At 41.2% G+C, this 27,448-nt stretch overlaps 1 long non-coding RNA gene across 1 annotated transcript; it reads right to left on the reverse strand.

Moving 5' to 3' along the window:
• Window positions 1–19,594: 19,594 nt before the first annotated feature.
• Window positions 19,595–26,585, reverse strand: LOC134550580 (uncharacterized). Its single transcript, XR_010080361.1, has 3 exons — window positions 26,456–26,585; window positions 23,023–23,125; window positions 19,595–20,220 (listed from the first exon to the last, which is right to left on the reverse strand). It is a non-coding gene; the product is annotated as an uncharacterized LOC134550580 (long non-coding RNA).
• Window positions 26,586–27,448: the final 863 nt, after the last annotated feature.

Raw genomic sequence — 27,448 nt, forward strand, 5'->3', positions numbered from 1 at the left:
ATGACTTTTTTTACCAGCTTTTCTTACTCTGTGTATCTACCTTTCATTATTTTTACTTTTGTCTATTTTTAGGATGTGGCAAAGTATTATACCCTAAGCTTGGATCTGGTCTGCAAGCTTGGCTATCTCCACTGCAATTTTGTGTTTCTCTGTTTTGGTGTATTTTTTAAAAAAAATTACTTCAGTTTCTCAAGTTGCTTGTGTGAAGCAGTTTAATATAGATAACAGAATTAGTCTGCTCATTGGAACCGAATTATTCAACACCTTCAGAGCACAAATTTATTTGGTACAGCCTCAGTTTCTTGAACAGATATTTTTCCAATTTGCTTGCTAGTGAAAACATCACTGCAATTTCATTTTAAACGGCCAAGACCACTTGTTTTTATTTCCTTTTCATGTTATCCCCCATGGCATCTAAAAATGAAGGTGTCCATAGTTAGAATGTAAGCACAGGTAAGTCAATGTCCCACAGTCACTGGTAGCCTGAGTGGTAACACAAGGTAGAAAATGAAATGAAGAACAGCTCAAAAATGTAACTTTGCATAGAAAAATAAGTGTATGCTTGTTTGTATGCCAGGAACCAAGGCTGAGGGCAAAGCAGGCCGGACAGGACCCTCCCTGAGAAGGACATCTTACCATGGCACCTGAGCAAGGTGAGCAGGACGGATCTTTTGACAGCAAACTGGGTTGGTCAGATCATTAGATGAGTCTTCAGCAGTGGGACAAGTCCAAGGCTGTCAAGGTGGAAAACAGCCAGGTGCCACTCAGCAGCAGGAAGGCACTGAGAATGAGACTTGGCTTAAAAGCTGCTCCCAAGCTAAGCAGGGAGCCCCAGTGGGACCTGGCGGAGCAGATTGTCCCAATGGCTCATTTAAAAACCAGACACCTCCACCCTTTTCTAAGGAGGCCCAGAGGTCTGGCAGCCAAAAGTCCGGGAGAGATGAAGGGAGAATGTCCTCAGGGCCCTGACATTGTACACAAATACATGAGTGCAGTCTCACCAAATGGCCACATTTACCTTTTGTGAGATGATGCAGGGAAAGTATTAATTTATTTGTTCTCCAAATAATAGTGCAAATTGGAAGAACTGTCAACTCCCTGGAGGGCAGAGAGGGCCTGCAGGGACCTTGACAAATTAGAGAGATGGGAAATCAATCTCCAACTGTATGAAGCCTAACAAGGACAAGTGTCAGATTCTACACCTGGGACAGGGCAACCCCTGCTGTGTGTACAGATTAGGAAATGAGAGGCTGTAGAGCAGCACTGTGGAAAGGGCCCTGGGGGTCCTGGTCTGTGGGAAGCTGGATGTGAGCCAGCAGTGCCCTGGCAGCCAGGAGGGCCAGCCCTGTCCTGGGGGCACCAGGCACAGCGTCACAGCCGGGCAAGGGAGGGGATTGTCCCCTCTGCTCTGAGCTGGGGCAGCCTCACCTCCAGTGCTGGGGCAGCTCTGGGTGCCACAACACAAAAATGACATGAAGCTGTTAGAGAGGGTCCAAAGGAGGCCCTGAGGATGGGGAAGGGCCTTGAGGGGAAGCCATGAGAGGAGTGGCTGAGGGCACTTGGGCTGTTCAGCCTGGAGAGAGGGAGACTGAAGGGAGACCAAACTGCAGTTACAACTTCCCCCTGAGGGGAAGAGGAGGGGCAGGCACTGATCTCCTCACTCTTGTGACTGGTGATAAGACTTGAGGAAACAGCATGAAGCTGAGTTGAGGGAAGTTTAGGTTAGATATCTGGAAAAAGTTCTTCACCCAGAGGGTGGCTGCGCACTGGAACAGCCTCCCCAGGGAAGTGGTCACAGCACCAGCCTGACTGAATTCAAGATGTGTTTGGACCATGCTCTCAGGTACCTGGTGGGATTCTTGGGGTGGCCTGCACAGGGCCAGAAGTTGGACTCGATGATCCTGATGAGTCTCTCTCCAACTCAGTATATATGATGCTTCTGTGAAAGTCCTTACAAAATCCAGTATCCAGAAGGGACAAGATGTTTTGTCTGGGTCAAAAAGTTGCAAAACTCTGAAGTGCACATTACTGACCAGCGAAAATCTTTTAGTGATTTCATATACCACAAATACTGTCCATGCCTTGCCACATCCTCCTCTTACATGTTCCAGACCAATCCTATCTCCCAAGCCCTCACTAGTATGAATCAACCATCTCATCCACTGTTGTTGTACTGAGTAACACCAAGCTCTGCCAGCACAATAATGTCTCAGACTTTGAGCTGGCTTCATCTTTTTCCATTCTTAAATACTTGCTCATGAAGATGCAGTAACAATTCAGCAGATATTTAAGCAGAACAGAGTGTCTTGCCGTGCCTTGCACTGCTTTTTTTAACCAGAACTAACCTCACCCGACTGAGTTGTCAACAGGGTTATCAGACTACCCTGTGATAGTCAGATCTGGCACAGAATATATGGGGAGCATCTGTGATTGCAACAACAGAAAGATGTTTTGGGAAAATAAATATGCCCCTCTTCTCCTAACCAGGATCTTCTTTAGAACTTTTTTAGTTCATTCATTTTCTTGAGTGACACAGGTGTTTTGTTTTTAAGGAATGGTAAAATGATCTCTCAAAACACAACTCACAACTTTTGACAGGACTTTAAATCCAAATTAAACAAGTGTACAGTGCTCTGTCAAACTAAATAGACTTTGCAGTCTGTCTGCTAAGTGCAGGTGTCATTTAACACTAGGCAACACATTATTGCTTTAGAAATTAAATCCTCTCTAGTAATTCTCCATTCTACATTCTCCAGTAATTGCCCATGGTTATGTCCCCAGTCTCTGTCTCTGTGTTGAACAGCTGAAATAGTCTCACCTATTGTAATAACTCCAAAGAGATGACTGGGGAACCAAGTGAACACAAGCACTAATCAGTGTCCATTGGGAAGAGAGCAAGTATAGGTCTAATATACTATTGACCAAAATATCCATAAACTGAGCAAGTACCGAAATTTTTTAAAGAAAGTTTAAATTTTTAATTAACTAACCATGAGTAGACCCCATTGGGATTTCCTAAAAGTGCCTGAGCATCTTTGGCAGAAGAGTGCCAAAGAAATTAAGTGGCATCTGCATACTGAATGTTCCAAGCAATTCACTCATTTTTAATACCTATTAACAAGTAAGACCAGAATGAAAGCACTGCTGTAGCACACAGAAGAGAGGGCCCTGCTGGGCAAGTTCATAGGGAATCCTTCACTCAGAAAAATGGGTCAAGAGGCCATTTGGTGACAACACCCACAGCAAGTGACAGAGGTGCATCATATGCAGATTTTTAGATCTCATGGTTTTCATTTCTCTCCTTCTGATGCTCCACTTCTTATCTGTTGCTTTGCCTATTTATGGCTTCTGACTTTGTCCTTCACAGTCACATTAAGTGAGGAATACAGATCTTCTGACACCATCCTGGATGTGAGAAGATGGATAACATCCCAGGTCTAAAGGGTATTACATACAAGCCTCACAGCATGTGCCTAAGGTTATGTTAATAGTAGCAAAATGGAGCCTCTCCAAGCTTTGAAAAGAAAGCATGTAGCTGGAAGTTTTCTAAGGTAAGGGAACAAGTCAAAAATACAATACTAAAGGTTACTGTATATTAGAAAATCCATAGTTAATGTTGCAACCTAATGGTGGTTGTGTTTATGATATTCCCTGAACTCTGCAAAACTTTGAGAAAGAAAACTGTGTGGCCTGAAAAATACACATCATCCTTTCTAGCAAAGACTAGAGGTGTATTTAGAGATTATTTTGGAAGTTATTTAGAGGCTTGGTTTTCAGATTGGTGGATCTGACAGATACTTTTGGAAAGACGCTGTTATGTCTACTTATAAAATATTTAAAATCCTCTACTGTCAATAGAAAATCTGTAACACAGACTAACAGTCACTCTGAAACTGATAGCATAGTTTTCCTTAATAGTTTCAAATGCCAGCCAAAACTGAAGGGGTTCTCATTGCAGAGTTTTTTGCTCATTGGGCCAAAGATACTGTATGTACTATTTTCTACTGCAGTCTTCTGGATGGAAGCAGAACTGTTTGTTACCCACTGAGGTCTGCAAGGACAGTAATATTAATTATTTCTGACTATTTGTGTGATTTCTGGTGTACCAGTTACCTGCCTTACAGTAGTTCTCAGACTGATTTCAGAGGTTGAAGCAGATCGAACTACTGTTTAGAGACAAAACTGCAAATGAAGGAAGTGAGTTCAATTCCTTGCTACTCCACTTTACAGTCAAAGAGTATCAGCTGACTTCCTCCTTTAGTTCAAGTTAAACAGAGGACATGGGGAGGCTGCACAAAACTTCATCTTTGCAGGTGGGGAGTAAGGAAGAGAAATGTCCATTTGTTTCACCTGGTTTTGCCATTTTAGACAGAATGAGAAATGCACAGGATAATACAACATGCTGAGTGGATGAAAAGATTTGGAGTCTTTTTCCTCATACTTTTTGATGAAATAAAACCTCCAAGCCTTGCAACACTCACTAGGACTACTGTTGGTTACATGGTGTTGCTGTGTCACTGTAGCCCAGTATTTCCCTTCAAACCTCAGCATTCATCTCTGCCTGCCTGACTGAAGCACATCCACAGATCTTCCTCACTAAATTTCCTTCTCACTCAGATATGCCTTCTTTGGGGTGGAGTACAGCAGTGTGAGGACATACTCTTCCATCCTGCCCAGAGCTTTCTGATTTTCTTTTCCTCTACATTTCAGAATATCTCCCAGAAAATACAGGAAATTTGAATCACACCAACTCTGCCCCCATCCAGCTTCTCTTGGCATCTAGTGTCTGTGCCAGAGTTATTTCCAAACTAAGCCAGATAAAATATCTGGTATTGAACACCATGGTCACAGCAACCAAACTAAGATCCACAGTGCTACAAAGACTACAGTTTACAAAATACTGTTCCTCAACTACTCTTTCAGGAAAGGTAAAAGTATTCTAAATTTAGTCCTGAAAGAGGGCTCATTTTCATTATAATGCCCACCCTAAAGTAAAAACTCTGTGCTGTAGTTTCTCTCAGATCATACCAGTAATTTCCATAAATAAGCTGCAACAAGAGCTCAATTCCTTAGACTTTGTTTCAGATGCATAATGCATAACCAACAGGTTTTAAGGCCCTGTAGATTGGCAGTGTATGCAAGTCTCATCTTCAGTCAAAGCTGAGTGTACACATATGATTAAAATCCACCTTTGTACCTTCTCTGTTGAATTTCCTTATCTTTTTATATTTGCAGCCATAATAAAGCATAATTCATTTGTGATGTGTTTCCTCTAGCTTCTGTAGTACTACCAACTCAAGCAAAGCAGAGTGCTGAATGGGTAAGAAGAGGAAAAAATCCTTCAGAAATTGGGACACGACATTAGAAAGCATTCCCCACTTCTGTTGTGTTCTGTGGCCTTTGAGGTCCCTGATGACATGCTGAAACCTCTTACATCCTTACCAGGAAGAAATGTGTGGCTTCCAAATCAGGATCTTGGTTAGTGCTCATGAATGTTTAACTTAGAAGCCCAAATCTTCCTTACATCTGCCATGGAACATCTGACATCAAGCAAGACGGGTTTTTTGCATTTTTTTCCCCTCATCAGAAACTGACACTAACACCAACAAAGCCAATGGATAGTTTTATCACCAAGGCCTCAATAGAGAGAAAAATTGTTTAAAGGTGAAGAATTGTAAGAGTTACTTTGGATGTTGGGTTTTCTTGATCTATGGTTGTCTGTTTTGCTGGTTTTTTTAAAAGCCCTGCTTTTCCCAGAGCAAACAACTTGTCATGTTGGTCTTTCTTCCTCACTTAATAGGCAAAATATATTGCCTTTATATTTTTGTAATTTAACATTTCCGGAGAACATAGATGTATCTATGTATATAAAAAGCAAAGCAAGTCTGGAGAAGGTGTTTTGTACTGGGTGCAGAAGTAGTGAATTTTGTGGTACACTTCACCTAAACATGAGTAGGTGAAAGATTGGCTCTGTGGGTAAACAGCTAAGAAGTGCACCATAATATTTTCCAGTTTCTGGAGAAATTGAATTATTTAATCATGTTTAATGCCCTTGTGTTTATCAAAACATCCCAACGAGTAATAGAAATTGTTACAGAAAGTAGAATGTTTGACTAACCTATTTACCAAAATGAAGTTCAGGTCACAGGCGGATGGGCAGCAGAAAGTAAACCAAGTGCACAAGCCCTTTACTGCTGTTTGGCTGGTCTGTGGAGTGACCCTAAGCATCCAGTGGACTTTGTTCATGTTTGTGGCTGAACAGTTCTAGTCTGTGTAATTCTGCTGCTTTGTTGTCGTACACAGAGCACAAATTCTTCCTACATGCATCTAAAACACGTGTTGTGACCACATGAAGAGCTGAGAACAGATAAGTAAAAGTGACTGGAAGCACAGATCATCAACGTGTTTCTCAAACAAGTTTTTCAGGACCTAAACAATTACAATATGCCTGACTCTGTGGGCTATTTATGAATCTGAAGGCAGGTCAGCTTCCCAGGTAATCCATGCCTGCCAGGCTGGTCAAAATCCTGTCAGCCAGGGAGCGACTCTTGCAAATCCCCGCGTTCTCCCTGCTGGAGCGTCACACTCTTTTTGTGTGTGAGAACAAGCCTAATTTGCATTTGTGCCTGGAAAGCTAATGAATTTAACAATCACACAGATGAACTGCTGGATGACTAGAATAACACCTGCAGTTTAGGGTCAAGGGGAAAATGACTAAGATAAAAAAAGGTGCGGGTGTGTGGAATTATTAAAAGCAAAGGCTGAGAAGTTGGTTGTCTTCTGTATAGAAGACAATATAAAAGAAAATCAATTTATCAGAGAAGGGACAGCAGTTGCATCTCTCCTTCAAAGACTGTACTTTTTAAATTATTTAAGTTTAAGAAAAGTGGAGAAAATCAGTATCACAGAATGCAAGGAAACAGTGCTTTCTACCGAACCTCATGAAAATAGGTGAATACTATTCTTCAGGATATCTTATGCAGGCCTCGTATTTGTAACAGAGCGAGAATGACTCTGCCAGTGACTGATTTTATGTGGCTTCTAGGAAGAAAATATGATTTGAATCATGAATTTGATGCCAGGCAGATTTTGGTTTTAGAAACAATTGCATAAAAATTACTTTGGAAAAGATGCATGGAGGAAAATTACATGCTCTAGAGTAAAGGCATTTTAAAAAGGCCATAATATCATGTCCCTAACTGTACTTATCTTCATGAGTCCTGAAATCAATTCAGGATTTCAAAATGATTCTAACTTTGAAAACTTGGTGAGGTACTGCACTGTGTCACATTAGCTCTTTAGAGTGCAAGTATCAATGCACATGTTATTGAACAAGCATTTTGTGCAACATGTTCAGTAGAAAATAGGTCATACTGCCGTCATGTGGCTGTTGCTAAAAGAAATAACAAATAAAGGCCTTAGAAAGTGTTCACTTCAGGGTTTAATGCAAGAAGAGGCACTCACAAAACAGACTGCATATGTTTCTCATTGTGAAGCTTTTCTTGCCTTTTGAGCAGCTGCTTTCAAGCAGGACTTGACTAGATGACCCATCGACCTTACATTGTCTGACCTTTACCTTACCTGGACTCCTCTATATTTGAGGAGGTATTTTAGCTCATCTGTTTGGAGATATGAAGGAAATGATGGATTCATTTTTTCATCCTATAATTTTTGTGACTGATCTTTTGTTATTTCATCATTTTCTCAGTAGCATAGGACTACCTGCATGGAGGTCAATATTCTTAAATCCCAGCATGAGATGTGTTTAAATAGTTTTGGATTACTGCACTTAAGAAATTAGCTAAACTTAGAGTTACTCTGCTTTCATACTTTTCAGAATGTACTTCTACAAAGCCCCTTGAAAGCCAAAGGGGTTTGCCTTTTCATTTTTATCTTGGTAAAAAGTCTTCTGTCTTCTCACAGATATCTGCAGTTCTCACCCCTCTCACGGGATTTGAGTTGGATATGATTTTCAGAGACAGAAGTGTGCAGTTTTGCTGGGTGTCTTGTGACAGTGCACAAGGAGCATGAACATTGATGCAAATATGATTGGACTTTTTGGAAATACAAGCTAACTTCCCTTACCCCCTTTTATCACTACCTTTCTGTGGAGGGGATCCTGGCTATATGCATCATTACTTTTCAGAAGCAATAATAATAATGATAAACAGAGATGCAACAGAGATGAGGTTTCAAAATCTCAATTTTTTTTCACAGGATGCACACCTTCCTCTAATACCTGGTAATTCCAGTGATAACAGTGTGAGCTCTGTGAGCTCACAACTGACCTTTCACATTGCACTTGCAGCCTTCCAGTGAAAATGTCACCCATCAGTGTCATGGGATTCCAGCATTGCACGAAGGGCCATTGCCACCAAGGATGTCCTTGCCTGGGGTCTCATGTGTAGGATGCTGCCGTTGGCCATACCCCTTAGCAGGCGTGTCAAGAACTGGATATCACAGCATGTGCAGCTGCACATGTGCTGTGCATATGTCACTGTGCCTGCAGGGTAAATATCAGATATAAGACCTGGCTTTACTGGGAAAATTTAGACATGTTCTCCATTCCTGCCCCTCCCTCTCACAGATTCTTGCAGCAGTCAAGAAACAGTAGACCTTGAATTATCCTTTAAAAACAAGCAGTGAGGACAAACAGAGGGAGTCTTTCTCAAACAGCTTGTCATTTCAAAAGAAGCCACAGGAACGAAAACACTTGGCACCCTTGCCCAAAATGGACTCTTGAACTGGACAAGATACATGGTTTGAGGTTTAGCAACTTATTTATTTCTCTCTGTAAATACCGGTGCTAGGACACTATCACCTGTGCTGGTGTTTACATTTCAGCCTGCTGACAGAAAAGGTGGATAAGTGTGGCTCAATCACATCTTGTTCAGCAAAATCTCACCAAATACAAACCAGTCATGGTGGAAGTGGCTGAACAACTGATCGAGTTGTTCACACAAATTAAAAGAAGCTACATGCTTGGCTGGGAAAATGACTAGAAAAAGCATCACTGCTGGTGCCACAGCTCTCAGAGGCAGTCCAGGGTGCACAGGTTTTTCTCATGGCCCCAGAACCCGGGCTGCTGTGGTTAATCAGGCCACTGGTGTTTTCTTGTACATGGGGAGTTTATGATTTATGCCTCATAAGGAGAAAGCATAGTTTATTCAGGGGGCTAAGAGGGAAACCTCCCACTTTGGAAAGGGAGGGTATGTAAAGCCAAGGTGTTTTTTAGGCCGAGGAACTGAGTTTAATGAAAATCTGCCAACATCCCGGCACTGGCCCCAATCTGCCATCACAACAGAGTTTTTCTTACCTCATGGTGGTTCTCTGAGACTTAATCCACTAAATCTGATCCCAGGTCCTTCTTTGAGCAGTGGCAGCACATCCTCTTCCCGGCAGCTGGAACATGACCCACAGGCATTGCAATGACTCTCCAGGGCTAGGAGAGGAGCCCACACTTATCTCATACTTAAAAATTAATTCTTAGACACCTAAAATGAAGTGAGATGGATTCCTTCTCAAATAAGTTGGCCCAATAATGTTTATTTATGGCCAGATACTGCTGCCTGCTCCCGCTGATAACTGCAGCTAACTCCATTTCTTCCAAAGTGAGTGAAGTGTTTTGCTGTGGGGGTTAGAGCTACAGATTTGATCTTCTGACTATAATCTGTTCTGTGTCTATATAGCAACTGAAATAATGAAACATTTAATTAGGAAAGGAAGTGATTCATAGCATCAGCTTTAAAGCAAAATATTTTACCACAATGAAGCAAGAAAGTTGCAGTGACTCATTTTATCTTCATTGAAATGACAGAGCATCCCAAGAAATACCTGCAATTTGAGGGAGTCTCCTTTGAAATCCAGCCCAGTATACTTACTTCTCTTAGCTAGAGACTCAGTGTGGGAATGCTTGGGAGCCTAGGGTGAACTTCCCACATGACACTCTGTGAATGACACTGACTTGCTGGGTGAAGAAACTCTATTGTAGAAAGATTTACACCCACACTGCAAGATTGCTAATTTAGCACACACAGCCTAAAGAATCACAGCATTTCATCAAAACTGTTAATTGTACTTATTGCACCTGCATCTTGGTGACATTTAAATAAGCATTGTCCTGTCTGACTCTTGGGGCAGGCCCTTTCCACTTGTAGTGATGGGATCTTGTCAAGGACAGAACCAAAATCAGTTGCAGGTCCTCTGTCTTCCCAAGAGAAGCCCACACTGTGAGGTATTGAGTCCCTGGCTCCCATCCAGCAAAGCATTCAAATACGTGCTTGTTGTGTCAGTGTTCATGTGCTTGGAGATGAACCTGCATTGTGATGGCTGCTGCAGAGGAGAACAAGTCCTTGACATGCTGGGTGATGTGTAACAACAAGAGCAGCATTAAAGAAAAACATGGGATTTGAACTTCTCACTTTTGAGATTTTCAGGCCTTCCATCTGAGTGACATCCATGCCCAAACAACTACTTCCAGCAGTGATTTTTATACTGAAGCCTCCTTTTAGGCGCTGCAACATTAGAGAGTGGAACCTGGCCTTACAAGACTACCAATCCCAGTAACACAAGTGACAAGTAAGACAGAATACAAAGAATGTGCATTTTTGGTGCATGTCTGGTATTTGAAATAACTTTCTCTGCTAGATGCCACCACCAGTTAATTTTCAGAAGTAATTTTCACCAATATACAGGGATAAGAAGCAAAACAACGTGAAGTACAAGAAAAGTTGCTGTGAGACATGCAGACTCAGCTCCAAAGGCACAAGATTGTGCAAGAATTCCCTGTAACTGATGACTTATTAAACTAAGGTGTGTTTATGGACTAGGAACTGGGTAGTTATCTGCTTCCTGGAAGTACTTAAATGTTGCCAAGAACATTTAATTCACTTTAAGGGAACAAAGTCAACTATAACACAGAAAAATTCCACAGGTTACAAACAAAGCCTGGGGAGCTTTAATAGAGGGAAGAGCAAGACTGGCATGTGCCACAAACCACTATAGCCAGTCTCAACCTGTTGCAATTTATTTGTTGCATCTCTGCTCTGTCTTCCCAAGAGCCCTATGTCCTGGTGCTTTCATTTCAACAGCCTTGACCTAGGAAATGCTGAGTGTTGCTCACCTCTTTAGCCTTGCAGCCTATTAACTACACTGCTGCCACTGCGGCTAAGCACTCTCCTTCCAAAGGGAATAAACCATCACATTATTTTACACTCCACAGAACCCATCTCCAAAATGAAAAACATTCAAGCACTGCTTCCATATAAAAAGTGCCAGGACAGAAAGCTGCTGCTGGCTTCTACCTTGGCCCTGTTGCCCAACCACAAATCCACTAGATGGGGATAAGCAGCTGCCTAACAAACTAAGTGCACCATGGCACAATTTAACCTACTACAACTGCAGCTCCAAAACTGAGTATGTCTGGTGACTGTTCACACACAAAAGGTATCTGGAAAGAAAGCAATTGCAGGCCTTCAATTTTGCATTGCAGCCCACAAAGTACACACCCAAAGCTGGGTGCTTTCTTTTCCACCTCAATATATCATGCTATTACTTACTTTCAGCAGATTACAGCACAAAACCTGAGAACATCCAGCAGCTGCTACCAAACCCCACACCCCTCCATCAACAAATGTCAGGAGAGAAAGTTGTTGCTAGCCTTCCTTTCTCTCTGTAGGGCCCATAAACTGCACTTCAGACACTGGGGCTAGATGTGCTTTCCAGGCCTTGTACAGCTGCCTGTGATGTCCTTGCTGAACATAACAGCTGCTTGTGTATGAATGGAAATCCTGGATTTGGCAGGTGTTTACAGTGCCACTGGTGGCTCTGTTGTGATTGTGTGGGAGCAGGCAGCAGGGTTCTGCAGCTTTTGATGATGGCATTGGTGATGACGGGGGAGAAGCAGGGTACTGGTGTGAACTGGGAGGAGTTATGGTGATGCCCTGTATTAAGGAGAAGGAGTAAAAACAGCAAGGTGTGTTGTGGTGTGCTGCAGAGGGGATGAGCCAGAAGATGTGAAAGAGTTAATTCTATGCTTTTCACCCTATATAACACTGGGGCAGGGATAGATAAAGAGGATTTATTATGCAAGTTAAATGCTCACATAGTTGGGAAATTCTGCACAGTTGTAGATCCCGGAAAAGACATGGAAGGCTCAATCCTGTTAACAAAGGAACCAGACCTTGGAAGAACCTGAGAATGACATCCTGGATGTGCTATTGAATGCTGCTTAGAGAGTGTAAATCTGAATTTAATACTTCTATATTCCCAGTAAAGAAGGCTTGTTCTGAAAAGCATAGGCTGGTGCAGAATTTAAGAGCAATAATCCAGATGAAAACCAAGTACATAATGCGCAAGTACTTATTCAACTCCTTTGGATTTAGAAGATACTTTCTTTTGCATTCTGGTGGATGAACAGAAATCCAGCAATGGGAATAAAGATGCAGCTATGCTGAGCAGTACTACCACAGAGATCAAGAAACAGTTCTACTCCATTTGGTAATGTATTTGCAAAAGAACTGGAACAATGGTTAGGTAATAAAAACCACATAATCCCATGCCAATACGTGAATGAAAGAAGGTCTATTAGCAGAAACACTGAGAGATTAGAAAGAAAAAAATCTGCAGTTGGGTGGATAACTCAGTGTTGGGAGGAATGGGTTAAAGGTGAGAAATATTGTCAATAGCTCAAGCAGCTGGGAATAATCCTTGATAAGGCAGAGTGAACAGCAGGCCAGTGAGGCTCTAGTATGGACAAGTTCAACAGTGCCTGTGTGTGCCTCTGCCTGGGTCTTGCTTTGGGGATACTCCAGTTAGCAAGATGACAGGAACAGTTTTACTCTTTTTAGTTGTTTTAACTGTGGGTTTGTGGTATTATGGTTGGCTGCCTGTGAACTTTGAATCATGCACTTTGAATCAAAAAATTCTCACAACCACTAGAAAATCAATCTGCTGTGCAAATAATCCTAAAATCCCAGTAGGAGTGGTAAAAGGGGGAATAGCTCCAGGGGAATACTGGAAAAATAGATTTCTCTGAGTTACCTAAATGTAGCTGTTACAAGGATCTGCTAGTTCTGGTTGATACTTTCTCAGGATGTGCAGAAGCTTTCCATTGCTGCACCAGCTAAGCCAGGGAGATTGTTCAAAATTTTAATAAAAGAAATAATTCTTCATTTGGAATTCCAGAGGGTTTATCTTCAGACAATGGACCACATTTCATTGAAGAAGTGGTTCAGGGATTTTCTTATTCCCTGCAGTTTAAGGGGCATTTGCACACCCCTTGGAGAAAACAGTGTAATGAAAAAGAAGAAAGGTTAAATCAGACTATCAAGAAAAATTGTCAAATTTTAGATCGATGTATTATCTGTTGCATTACTGAGAATCCAGATTATTCCATGTGCTAGAGAGGGAGTAAACCTCTCTGAAATTCTGTATGACAGGTTGTATCCAATTAATACTGTGGTGATGAAAGGTGATCTAATGCATATGAAAGATCATGATGTGTCAAGACATTATTTATTATCTCTCTGTCATGGGTTTTGTCCTCCTTGCATGGTATCTCAACTGGCAGACTCTGCCTTCCTTTGGATGTGGCTGTCCATCCACAGCTTTCCATCAGGAGACATTGTTCGTATCTCAACCTGGAAGGATGAACTGCTGGTGGGAAAGAAAATGTTTAGCTCCAATGTTGGTGATGCAGCTTATGGGCTGCAATGGGAAACTGAAGGCCATTGGCATCTTTCTATCCTGGCTCCTTTTGTGTGCCACCATTTGCCTGCCTTTTTCATTTTTGGAGCTGCACTTGTGCTCGGTGAAAAAGCATCAGGTACATTTAGATCGTTAGGCAGATGCATGCCACCACCTAGTGGTGTTTTGGAATGGAATCGAGGGAAGGTAAAGAGCCAGCTCTTAGTCATTTGCACTTTTCCATTGCACCCTCTAAACTGTACCACCAAATCTGAGGCTCTGCACTCTCCTTCCCAAAAAATGTGCCATCTCATACTTCCACTCCAGGAAAAGTCCAGCTCACAAGTGAAGATGTCCAGCAACTGCTCCCACACAAAAAGTGCCAGGACAGAAAGCTGATGCTCGCCTTCTTTCTCCATGCAGTCTATAAGCTGCACTAGCAGCTTTGGGGATATGTGCTTTCCTTCCCACCTAAATATATCATCATGCTATTTACTCTCAGCAGACTCCAGCTCAAAAATTGAAAACATCCAGAGACTGCTCACATACAAAAGTTTCCAGGACAGAAAGATGTTGCTGGCTCGTTGTAGAATGTCAACTGCACCACCAGCACTGGGGGACATGCACTTTCCTTGCCAACTAAATCATCACACATGATCCCTCTGGAGAGAGAGCATCTCCAAACCAGAAAACGTCCAGCAATGGCTCCCACACGAAAGGCTGAAGGACAGAAGGCTGTTGCTGGAATTCCCTCTGCCCTGCAGCTTATAAATTGCACCACAAACACTGTGGTTATGTGCTCTCCTTCCCCCCTAAATTTACTCTTAGGAAACTTTCCTGTCTGACCCCCCAGCAGCCACTCTGGCCGTCATGCTCCCAGCCCCAGGTGCTTTAATTGCTGGGACTGAGTCCCCTTCACAAAGGGTGGCTGCAGTGATCCCATGGGTGCCCCTCCTGACTCCCCACACTCACACAGCCAGACAAGATTTCCTTACTGGATCAACCCCCAGTTTACCACAGCAGAGCCCCAGACATGTGGGTCAGTCTGGGATATCTGGGCAGGGGGGACACACAGAGTGTGATCTGGGGTGGTGGGGAAGGGCTGTTGGGGGCATTACAAGTGGAAGGCCAGCAACAGATTTCTGTCCTGTCACCTTTACTGTGGGAGCGGCCACTGACCATTTACAATTTTAGAGCTGGGCTCCAGAATGAGAGCATGAGGAAAGGAAAGCATATAGTCCCAGTGTTGGTGGGACACTTCAGAAAATAACTCCATAAATAGTGCACTTGCCCAGTGTTATAAATGCCAATACGATATTCCAATTAAAATAATAATTTGGTTTATTAATAAAGATCGAATCACAGAATTTCGATAAACCCACCAACAGCGGAGAAACTTGACAGAGTTTTCCCGGGAAATGCCAAGGGTGAACCGTGAGATACAGGGTCTGGCAGCTTGCTATCTCCCCAACGGTGCACAAATTAGCCCGGTTCGGGGCTTGGTTTTTATACACTTTATTTCCCCATATTTCCCATTGTTTCCCAACTAGCTATACAAATTCAAGAGTTTCCCCGACCAGGCAGAAAAGAGTTCTTTTCTCAGTTCATATGTTAATGTCCAATTTCTATAGATCCTTATGGTTGATGAATGATCGAGATATGGATGATGTCGCTTGATGGTCTGTGAAGGTGGCACCCAAGGTGTGAGTTTCTGTGCCACCTTATCTTGATAGGTCTCCTCCCGGTACTTGAGAAGGCTGCAGGCTTTCCCGGAAAATCCTTTGTTCCTTTCTGAATGGAGGTGCCTGCATTTTCAGGGTTGTTAGTTTCACCATCTGCTGCAAGGTCTCCTGAAACACAGACTTTTACCTAATAGAAATTTATACAATTTTATAGCTTTCCAATTTACCATAAGAACATTAATCATTTCACATTTTTCACACCCAGCCAACTAAATGTACAACGACACTCTCAAACACCACAAGCATAGCTCCAAACTTGAAAACCTCCAGTGACTGCTCCTACACAAAACTTGCCCAGACAGAAAGCTGTTATTTGGCCTTCACCTTCCTTTGCAGCCTAGAAATTATATGACCAACACTGGGACTCTGAACTTCCCTTCCCTCCCAAATGTACCATCACAGTGTTTACTCAGAGCCCAGCTCCGAAATTGATAGTGCCAGGAAGTGCTGCCACACAAGATTTGTCAGTGGAGACACATCTTGCTGGCTTTACATTCCTGCTGTCCCTGTTCCACAGCACCACTAGATGGGGCCAAGCACTTGCCTAGCAAACTAAATGTACTCTGGCACCAAATCAAACCGAACAGAGCTCCAAAACGGAAAATGTGCTGCCACACAAGATTTGTCAGTAGAGACACATCTTGCTGGCTTTACATTCCTGCTGTCCCAGTTCCACAGCACCACTAGATGGGGCCAAGCACTTGCCTAGCAAACTAAATGTACTCTGGCATCAAATCAAACCAAACAGAGCTCCAAAACAGAAAATGTCCAGCCACTGCACCCCACAAAAACAGGACAAGGAGCTGTTGCTGGCTCTAGGTCTGCGCAGAAAGTGAGCTGAGGGATGAAAAATGAACAAAAGTGTACATGGGGGTCCCTGAAGGGCACTCAGAGGACCATGGGGTACTCAGGATGGCACTCGGTTCTCAAATATGCACAGAAAGGGACACGAAAGGTAAGAGATGAACACATTATAGAGTCATTCCCTCCTGCCCCCCCATTCTCTCTACCTCTTGCCCCCCACATCCCCCTTATTTCTCTGAGTTTTGTAACGTTTGGGCGGTAGGGATGAAGGCAGGATGAGATGCAGGTGTAATTACAGTCAGTAGGAGCCATGCTGGTCATTCCCACTAACCCTGTGTAATATGGTACCAACCTAAAATGTTACTGCAGCAGCACTTAATTTGATAATTCCAGTTCTTAAACCAAGTGCTTTCTGTAAAAAACAACTGCTATTACAGGCATGGCCACGGTCTTCTGATTTTCAAGAATGAGACTTTTAGGGCTAAACAACAAAGAAACGCAACAATGAACTGAGGTTATGTGGAATAACATGCTGCAAAGAATTCCACTGGAAAGCAAGATCAGAGCCCTGAAAGCCACCTGTGGTTAGCCTAAAATTGTTGATGGATTTACAGCTGTTGCTTTTATTTATATTGTGTAGAAACCAGTGTCCATAAAAACTACCAAACAGCTGTGATGCTTTCAAAAAACACAATTGAATTTTCATATAACATGTTTCATTCTAACCAATTTACTTATTGTAAAGTTTATGTAGGTAGCAGCTGAGAGCACTTACTGCACATTAATTGTTACTGGTATATGTAAAAATGTATGTCACAGACTGCTTTGAAGAATTTAAACTATGGTTGCATAGATGTGGGCAAAAGTTCTAAAGAAACTTTGCCACAAATAATAATTTGCATTTCAAAATTAATCTACTTCAGCAAATGCTTATACCCTTTCCAGAACAGCTCCTTCCAAATGCAAAGGTTGTTTGAATCCACCTTCAAAAGGGTTAGTAGAAGAAAATTCAAACTTACATGCGTCAGAAGTTGTAGAAAGTGAACTTGGACTTCGGTGATGTGAATATTTTCCCTGAAAGTTCTTTCTAATAAAAATTTTCTCATTCTGCCATGTAACAAAGTTGACATCATGTGAGCAATTGGAACTCCCCAATACAGCACAAAGAAGAGTGATAAATTGGAGTGAATGCTTTTTTGGCTTAAAAAATGAAATATACCACATATATATGGATTGATAAATTTGCATAGATGAGATTAATAGGCAAGGAAGATAGCTGCTTGATAAATAATTCAGAATAGAGTATTTTTTATTTGTTAACTTGGTTGACTGGAACAGATTCAATCCAGACAAACAGAGAGGGGATTGAATTGTTAATTTTGGATGACATACTGAATTCTAGGATATCTGAGAAATGCAATGGTTTAGGATGCAATTAAACCAAAAAAGCTTTTTCTTATGAAATGAGAGAAAATTTTCTGTGTTACTCCAAAGTATAGGAACATAACTGGGAAATTCTAAACAATTTCTTTTAAAAAGCAGTGAAATGGGGCAGAATTTAATGTTTCCCAGTGTAGTACCTCATGACCTACAGAAAAAACATGAAAATAACCACCGACCCAATAGTTCCCCCAGCTCCCAAGTTTTCAGGATAGTTAGGAAAGTTATGTCAGGACTTCCACTCTTTCATAACTTTCCTGACCAACTTTCCTAACTATCCTGAAAACTTGGGGGGGCTATGTCAATGTTTTAGGGTGGTTTTTTTAAACTTTTGGGGTATTTTTCTTACCCTTTGCATTGTGTCTGGATGTCTCTGTTCTTATGATTCATGTGTTTTGTTTCTTTGCCCTGTGGTCCTTTGGCACTTCATCTGTGTTGTTGTCTGTATCACAGTTTATTTCCCTTTCTTTACAGTTAGATTACTTCTTTCTCATTCAGCTCCTTGTGCCTTGAAAACTACTCCTCCAGTTTTCCCTCCCTCCTTTCCATAAGCAAAGATCATCTCTAAGGCTGGAAATCAGACCTTCACAGGACTGGAACTTGTCTACCTTATTAGGACAGTATCACCTTTAAAGGAGTAATTAAATTCACAAAACATAAGTAAATGCCTGCATATACAAACCTGCATTCGAGGAATTTAATTCATGTTGTGAGTGTGGTATACAAAACTGGGAAAAACTAGAATTAAGCCTGCTTGTGCAGCCATGGTTTGGTCCACTGATTATGCTGCAGTAAGGTCTGGCATTGCTGGACCACTGTCTTTCCTCACAGGCCTTCTGTTATTCATGAGATGTTGTAGTTTGTTTCCTGACAAGTGTCCAATCTTTCTACAGACTATAAAAAGTTAATTTTCTTAATGACATTTTCTTCACAGCTCTGTATTCTTTAATTCCCTTAATATCTTACTTATCTCCTACATTTAATGATTGCCTTTGGAATGGCCTCTCTGACATGATATATGAACACTGGAAGAAAGTGATGATGGTCAGTCCCACAGCAGAGCAGTGCCAGCCTAAACACAGGGTTGTTTTGTTCTTGTGACAGTCTCCAGCCTTGCTCACCTCTCCCAGCCTTACCTGTCCTATTGACAACAGTCCCAGTCGCTGCACAACCCTGCTGCAGTTTGACAAAGCTTTTCTTACTGCTTTGCCTCCTGGTCTCCCCAGTCTGTCAGTGATTCTGGTTCAGCTTCAGCCTGCCCCTCCCTGTTCCCTGTGTACCCAGGTCACCCCTGCTTCTCCTGCCTTGCCAACCTCCACTCCCCACTGGGCAGTTCAAAGGTGGGCAGTGGACCAGGGAGGGAAGGATAAATTCCAGCATTGTGACCTAGCAGGTGCTCACCACTGGGAGCCGCTGGCAGTGTCAGCTCCCACGAGATCCTCCAGGACTTGCATGCCTAAGCCTTTAATCCTTTTCCAGCAGTCATAAAACTCCACTTTGGTCAAATACTCCCCTAAGCCAGAGAAGGCTTGAGCTGCTGAGGGATCTGAGCAGCTAAAATGCTCCTCAGATTCTCATTGCTAGGGCATAGGGAAATGACCTTCTAAAATTCCCTGCTTAGTGCAAACTCTTTTGTTCGTATCACCACAATGGAGCTGGGTAGAATTGCCAAAACTTGGCATGCACACTAATTGATCTTTGGCAGGAGTAAATAGCAAGAAAGGGTATCTGCAGCAGCAATTGCTCTTCTAGTTCACTCACTCTGAGCAATCAATTGCTTAGTTTTTGAATCTCAGCTCATTTATGCAAAAACAAATCTTCCAAGACAAGGTTGTAAATAGTAAATTAAAAGTGTTTTCATTCAAGTGCATCATTAAGCATACTACTATGCACAATAACACCATCAAACAAAACTTCTCCTTTATTCTTTCAGAAGCAGACCAATCTTCACTAGTTCGAGTTACAGGAATAATGTGTTTTGTCTTTCTATGTCCTGTCAGAATTCAAACCTTCCTTGGAGCATTCAGGTTGGCCACTTTGAGTAGAAAACCAAAGGAAAGAGCAGAGTTTGTGTCCATTTGGAGATCTGGCTGGTTCACAAAGATGAGCCTGGACTGTGTGTGATTTTGAGGCCAAAACTTGCAGTGAGATTGCTGTCTGCCTGCCCTGTTTCTGCATACTCCTCGTGTAGTATCTAAGTGGCCTCTGTATTTCGTCTTTTTCAATGCTCAGGGATGTGCATTACACATTTTTTGTTAAACTCACACAAAAATGCAATGCTTCATGTTTTGAGTTTGATTTCTGGATCACTAACCATATATCCTGCTATTCTGTAAGATGAAATACAAGTATTCTCCACAAAGGCCTGCAACATCCACAAAATATTGCTGGGTCATCTTGCATAATTGCAAGCCATTGATATTACAGTGGGAAAAGGAAATGCATTTGGCATCTAGTTTGTACTGGTCACAGCAAAACTGCAACCACTCACAGATGTTGTGCTCACTCTAGTATTCTGAGAGGATGGATGTCCAGAAAGAATTAGAACCTGTAACATATTTGATAAGAAAGAAAAACTGCAATGAAAAATTCATATAAACATATTTCAAGCCAAACAAATCTCTCTGCTTTCTCCTGACTGCAGTCTTCCTTCTTTATCCTCCAGAGCACATCAAGCCCTATGTTTGGCCTTTTTCTGCTTTCCATTGTACAGCCTTTTGTACTTCATTTTGTGTGAGATATTTCAAGAGAAAGCGTCTCACCTGGAAATAAGAACTTCCTCTTAAAGCTTCAATAAAAAAGATTTTAGGAGGTCAAAGAAGAGAATTTAGGAGAATTTAAAACTTTGTAACAAAAACAGTGATGTGTTCCTAGACTGAAATAACTTGACTTTTAGATGAGAAAGTACTCAGTCAAAGCCACCTAGCTATGTTTTATGGCAGATAAATAACTTACTTTAATTTATACAATTTTTCATGCAATTCCAGCAAGTTCTTTCACTCATTTAATCTAAAATAATGTTAATGTGGTCATAGGAAATTTTTTTTGTTAGATTACAAAAGGAAAAATGTATGACTCTCAACACACATCACTGGACAAAGAGATTCCAAGTATCTGTCAGATAATTATAGCCTAAAAGTACTTAGCCAATTAAATTCCAAATTTTTTAGCAGGTTTCTCTCCTCAGAAATGCAGTTACCAGGAAAATGGGTAGAAATATGTATATATTTGCAATAATTTCTTTTTTTTTGCAGAAAAACATATTTTAACTGGTACTGGTATAAAATCTAGACCTGGTATGATATATATACTGCAGCTAGCAAACACAATTTGTGACACAAAGCATTTTTTCCCCTAGAATCAAAATACAGGCTTTACTATTGTATTTTTAACTTTGTAAGAATAACAAGTAATTTCTCTCAGTTTTGATTCTTAAGCAGTTACAGGAGTCCAAGATGTGAGGAATTCTTGCTTTAGGAGCTTTAAGGATTCTAAATTAATTTTGACTATATTATTTGTAATATTTACTATATCACTTGAGTGGGGCAGTTGCAGAACAGTAAATAGCAAAAGAAAGGCCATCAAAGATGTGAATGAAAGTAGTCTAAAGAAATTTGAAAATGTTTAGTTATTTTCACATCTCACAGCATCTTACACTTGACATGTATTTCAGAGTTTCTTAGTCCAGTCATCCATTATTCACTATACAAGTTTCAATTTGAAATATTTGATTTTAGGCATTGCTTATATGAAATTGTAATTCAAAATGGCTTATGATAGCACTGCATACCAAGTGAAGAGCGTCTGTCTAGACAGCAAGTTCAGAGTGCAAAATGATGCAAATAGGTTGGAGGAATTTCCAGAATAAAATTAATTCAGAGGGCTTGATATTGTGACAGAATAACTGTAATATGGATCTTGCATCCTACATGGCTTCTGTAAAGTAATTAATACTTCTAATTACATTAATTACAACTCCTAAATGTTTACAGAGGAATTTGTGGTTGCTTTCATGAATCATTCCCATGCTATAAATATCTTCATATGTATGCACATACAGAATTAATATAATATACTGCATGATGAGTTTTAAACCCTGAGATGCTACTGTGACATTGTAGCAAAGCCAAGAGGTGGGCAGAATCTCTGGGTCTGACTTTTGAGACCCATACCTTGAGGATATTTGAATCTCAGATTCCATTCACCTCCTTATTTAAAAGGCAAATCAGATGATGTTGGATCAGCTCTAGGAGCCCTGCAGACTGAACACACCTGGCTGTGTCAGGGTCTGAAGGATTCTCTGGGGGAGAATGGGAGTGCTGGGAGTGCAGGCTCACAGACCTTCTGCCAGGGAAAAAATAAAAAGCTTTAAAATTAAGCTTTAGCTCTACAGGAACCCCAACCCCTGCTCAAGAAAAGCAGAAGGCTGAATTGATGCCTCTCTGAATCAGGCATACTTTTTTCTTCTTTTTTTCTAATCTTCTGCCAACAGCCTCCAGCCTCCCTTAGGAAAACTAGAATATCATAACATCCTCAACGAGACAGGTTTAGAGGAGATGAGCATCCCTGTGGGGCTGGGCATGAATCCAGCCCTGTGTTTCAGGGGCTGCCCTGTGAGCTACTGCCACAGGCCAGTCCAGGCCCTTTCCCTGTGTCTTTGTTTCCATACACAGCCAAGTGAAAAATTCATAACATTGCTTTTCTGTCTACAGGAGTGTTGGATTGTTCCTTATTTTCCTGTCTAAAGGTAAGGTGACAGAAAAGCAGACTTATTTATTCTGCCAATCCACAGTGAATAACCTTTAAATACTGTGTCCATTGGGCTTGAAACTTTGATCTGATTTTGATAAATATCTTCTCTGCCAATATTGGTACTGTCATACAAATGAGATGATAGGTTTCCTTCACGGACCAGCATTTGCCTGATCCAGTTTCTGTCTTTGCTTTAGTTTTGGAAAGACTCAGATAATTTTTTTCAAGTATTTCACAGCCCTTGTAGTACTGTTGTGTTTGATGAGCATTTAAAAGATGCTGACACTGAGACCTCACCTTCACATGTGCTCATACCTTTTATATCCCACATCAGAGTAAAGAATTCAGGGAGCTTTGCTGTTTTGTGAATGATGAACTTGGTATTGATGATCAAGGTATTATGCCACTGAGGAGGAAAAGATTGGCCAAAGCCAAAGGGTCTATGAAAGACTTTAGGGTTTTTTTTAGAGAAAAGGAAAGTGGCAGGTAGAATTTCATACCACCATCCAAGAACAAAAGAGCCAGTACATCCCCTTGCGACAGGAATATGCCAGAATTGTTGTTAAAAGTACAGCTTGATGTGTGTGGGGGAAGATACCTGGCAGGATGATGGTGAACAGCTGAGGATGGAGGAAAAAACACAGAATTCAGACCTTTCCTGCTCCAGCCTTTTAAGGTGATTTTCCTCTTTTCAACAAGTGCTGGAAAACAAAGAGAAGAAATGAAAAACTACACAGTATTTTTGGTGTCCCAAATTTTAACATACTGCAATTTGTATTAGAAAAAATTGCCCTCAAATATAATTGCTGATATATTCTTATTGCCAGAAAATAAAAGTATTAAAATTACCAACATGGGAATGGAAAGGCAAACTTACTCTGTATTTCATCCCATGGGAACATGGGGGGTGGCTGCAGTATCCCAAATGACAGTCCTTCTAAAGCCAGGGTCCTGTCTCTGATGAGGTGTGCCAGAACTATTTCACAGTTTTGCAGAAAACATTTTAGAAACTGGCTTTGGGCTCATACATTAAAATAGCAGTGTGCTTTCTAGAAGAGAAGCTGAGCCCAGCAATAACCTGTAAATCAGTGCTCTTGTCTTCATCTGTTTCTTTTCAGGCAGTCTTACTACCACAGATTCATCTCTTTTAATTGAGCTTCTACTTTGTTTCTACCAAGCACAAAACAGGTTTTCAAAAGGCATCAGGATCACAATCCTTAAGCCTATTACTGTCACCAGAGGAAAGTGTAGGTCAAATGTTATTATGCTGACCTACATTCTTCTCTGGCTTCACAGCAAAGTACTTTTCTGTTCAAGGACTGCCTGTGCAATGCTGGTGGCACTGATGTAGTGGCTTTATCTGTGTGTGCTCAACATGCCATATGTACTTCTAGGCTTCTGTGGAAGAAAGGACAAGGGAATTCCCAGGCTGGTTTAAATCTGATTCTGGAGAGCAGTTACTGTAACCGTGAAGGACTCCTAGAAAGCCGAAAAGCATCAGGAACTGAGCAATAGAAAACAAGTGGAGGAAGAAGCATTCCTTGGTTAGAGAAGGCTCATTATTTCCTCGGCTCATCTTTGCTTAGCAAGAGGCATCTGACCTGATTGTGGAGTAAAGCTGTGTCTTGCAAGAGCAGAGGGAGCTTACACTCAGCTACACATGGAATTCAATTTAGAATATTTTCTGGGGTGTACATGTTGCACTGCTGTTCACCTGGATGAAGTCAGAGCTATGCAGCTGTTGCATCACAGACCTTGTACTGAAAACAAGTAACAATCTGCAGTAAAGTTAGAAATTGCCAAAATGCCTCAGCTGGGCTACTGATATCACAAGTTGGCTAGGGATTATTTCAATTTCACAAAGTGTTGTGGGGTTTGTACTTAGGGGTTTTTCTATGTTTGTTTAAAGAAGTGGAAGAAGAGTAAATAACAGGCAAATCTTTAACAAAAATCAAAGCAATTCATCTAAGTAATTCAAAATTAACTTCAAGTGAATTACATCAGGTATTTAAAATGCATGTTTAAATTTTAGAACCGAATATTTTCTGTGATTTCTGTAATTTCAAATGAAATTTAGAATTGTATTCTAGGACAGAATGAAAACTAATATTAAAAAACACGATTTAAACCCCCTCAATTCCTGCAGGCCTTTAAATACAACCATTTGCTTGAAGCAAGAAAATTTTTATCCTACCTCCTATGTCAAACTTGGTGATATAGAAATGAAACAGTACATGATTAGTGGTCTTGGATTAGCACCACCAGAAGCCATGTGGAAATTACAGTTATTATTCAAACTGTGTCTTGGCAAGGTCTTTTCCATAAGACCAGCAGTGTTGTCATGTAAAAGAACAAAAGTCGCTTTGGAAGAGAAAAATGTTGCATGCACTCCTAATTTTTCCTGGTTCTGACCAAAAGTTTCATTCATTAACATGAGTGGGTTGTACTACCTCCCTTTTCAGAGCCTCTTAATGATTCAGCCTGAGTGCAGAGAGGAGTATCAGGACCATTTAGGAATTTGAACCAGCTGTTTAGAAGGGAGAAGATTTCTAACAAGATTTCTAACTTTAGCTTCTGAATATGGATCTGACCTGACACCAGAACATTTGGAACTAATTCCTTCAAATAGACTTGGGATTCCCCACAGGAAATGCAAGGCCTGGTAAAATACAGGGTTTCCAACCCAATTATTGCTCTCTTAACATTGGCAATTCCATAGTTGGGAACTCTTGGATTATTACAGATGCATTTCTCTGGTGCCTTTCAGAATCCTTGTTCTTGCCAGCTAAGTGTGTATTTACCTGGTCACTGCTGTCATTACCAAGCTGCAGAGCATTTTAGGAACTAAATCTCATACTTGTGCTCAATAGCTGGAGTGGCGTGTTGTGTGGGCAGAAATAAGCAACTGAGAGCCGATTGCCATCTTGGAGAGAATAAAATATCTCCACAGATCACTGGAGAGACACAATTTAAGAATGATTGCAAAGACAACCTGCTCAAATTATCTCATTCACTCTTTATGCCTGCCTCCCAATATGTGGATTTTCCACAAATAAATGTCTGGAATGAAATCCAGAGTCCGTGAACCATGGAAAGTAGATATCATCAAGCTGAAATAATATCTGGGAAGATGGATGAACTGTTACAAGCAAAGGGCGTGAAAAATATTCCAAAGCCACTGGATTAAAAAAACAAACAAACATAAAACAACTAGGTATGTGCTTGATTTTATAGTTATTGTGAGGACAACTTATTTCTCTAAGCTGGGAAACTTTATGAAGTGGAATGGCAACCTCAGTTCCTGCTGAAGACTAGATTTGAGCTCACAGTTGTGGGGTAAAGCTGCCAGCTTCAAATCCTATCAGCAGGTTTGACCACATGCCTCACAGGCAGCAAAAGCTTTTTGGGAAGGAAAAATCCTGTTTTATCCATATGCAAATTAATTACCACTAATTTCTGGAACATCCCATATAGAACTCTGGATGTTCCAGAAATTAATGGTAATTATTAGTATTATTAGAAAAGATAATATATTTTCATGCATTTTATGCCAACAGGAATTGGTATGCAATTGGTTTGGGTCACATTGAACAGTACCTCACCAGCACATTAACCAGTGCTGTTTATGTATGCACATATCTGCTTAAATACACTTAGTAGACACAGAAAGTGGAAGAGCCAGGCACAGTTTTTTTCAAACAACAAAAGAGCTCTACATCTCTAAGTTTTACTCCATCTGGTGCTGTGTTCACAAAATCTATAAATTAGTTTTCACATTACAATCTCTTTTGATTTAGTGATACAGGTTGAGATTGTTAATTTATTAAAAGGTGTTGAGACTCATGTTTGTCTCTGCAATTAATTCATTGAAGCAAAGTCAGTTGTTTATCATTGAGAAAACTGGTGATGCAGAAATGAGAATGGCAGGGAGAACATCAGCTGAGTGCCTGATAAAATCATCACTGCAAAAGCATTTTGGCAGCCTACAGCTCTTTTATAAACAATGACTTCAGTAAAGAAATGGGTCTTACTTTTAGTCAGGTGATTACTCCTGATGCAGCACTTAAGTCCAGAAGTAGGTCTTGGGAGCAAGGAGGAGCAGGAGGGTTCAACAGCAGCACAGCCCAGCACTTTAGGAATAAAGCCACCTGCAGGACTGTGATATATGGAACACCTTAGAGACAGGCTGGTTTGGTTTTTCAAGTTCTTATACACAGTCCTTTTGTAGCATGGCCCAGAAACGTTCTGAAGTACAGAAACTTAAGTAAACTTTACCACCTAAGCAAACCTGCTGTTCAAGCACTTAACTAAGGAGAGTCTCACTCCTTTTGTGACCTTAGCATGTAAGAAGAGCTATCAAATTGTGTTCAGAGCTCTCAAAGCCCAGGAAGTGGTGTTCTCACTGTTTGCATCTGGCAAAGAGCAGGATGCAGAAAAGCAACTGGATTAAAGTAACTGGATTAAAGTCACACAGCAAACCACTGTGGGTGCTAGGAAATGAACAGTGCTCACCTGAGCTCAGGTGACATCTCTGCCTGAGCACCATGCCTGTTAGACCCACAAAAGCCTGCTGGGTTCTAGCCCAGATGCAGCTGCTTTTAGGTCTGAAATGATCATTAAGATATTTGAATAGGATTCATGGATAGGATGCTTGGCATGATTAGAAAAAACAGATCAGAGACACTAGAGGTAGTGAGAATGAATTGGTGAATGAAGACCATACATCTAACATAATACGATGCTTTCAAGAAAACATAAAATAGGAGTAGTTTTGATTTTTGTGCCCCAGAGCTCTATCTTAATTAGCAGTCTCTTGAGGATGCCTGCATAAACAGCAAGAGCAAAAAATGTGGGCACTTATCCCACTCCACACAAGTGGAGGCATTTCTTTGCTCCATGTTGGCTGAGGGTGTCTCATGAGCACACCATGCGACTGTCACGTGCACCTTGCGCCAGTGGTGTGACACGGCTGCAGGGAGAAGCAGCTCTGATGCAAGGTGGTGTTGCATGGTGTGAATACAAGG

This window comes from Prinia subflava, chromosome 5, assembly GCF_021018805.1.
Source record: "Prinia subflava isolate CZ2003 ecotype Zambia chromosome 5, Cam_Psub_1.2, whole genome shotgun sequence".
In the NCBI taxonomy this organism is placed as follows: domain Eukaryota; kingdom Metazoa; phylum Chordata; class Aves; order Passeriformes; family Cisticolidae; genus Prinia; species Prinia subflava.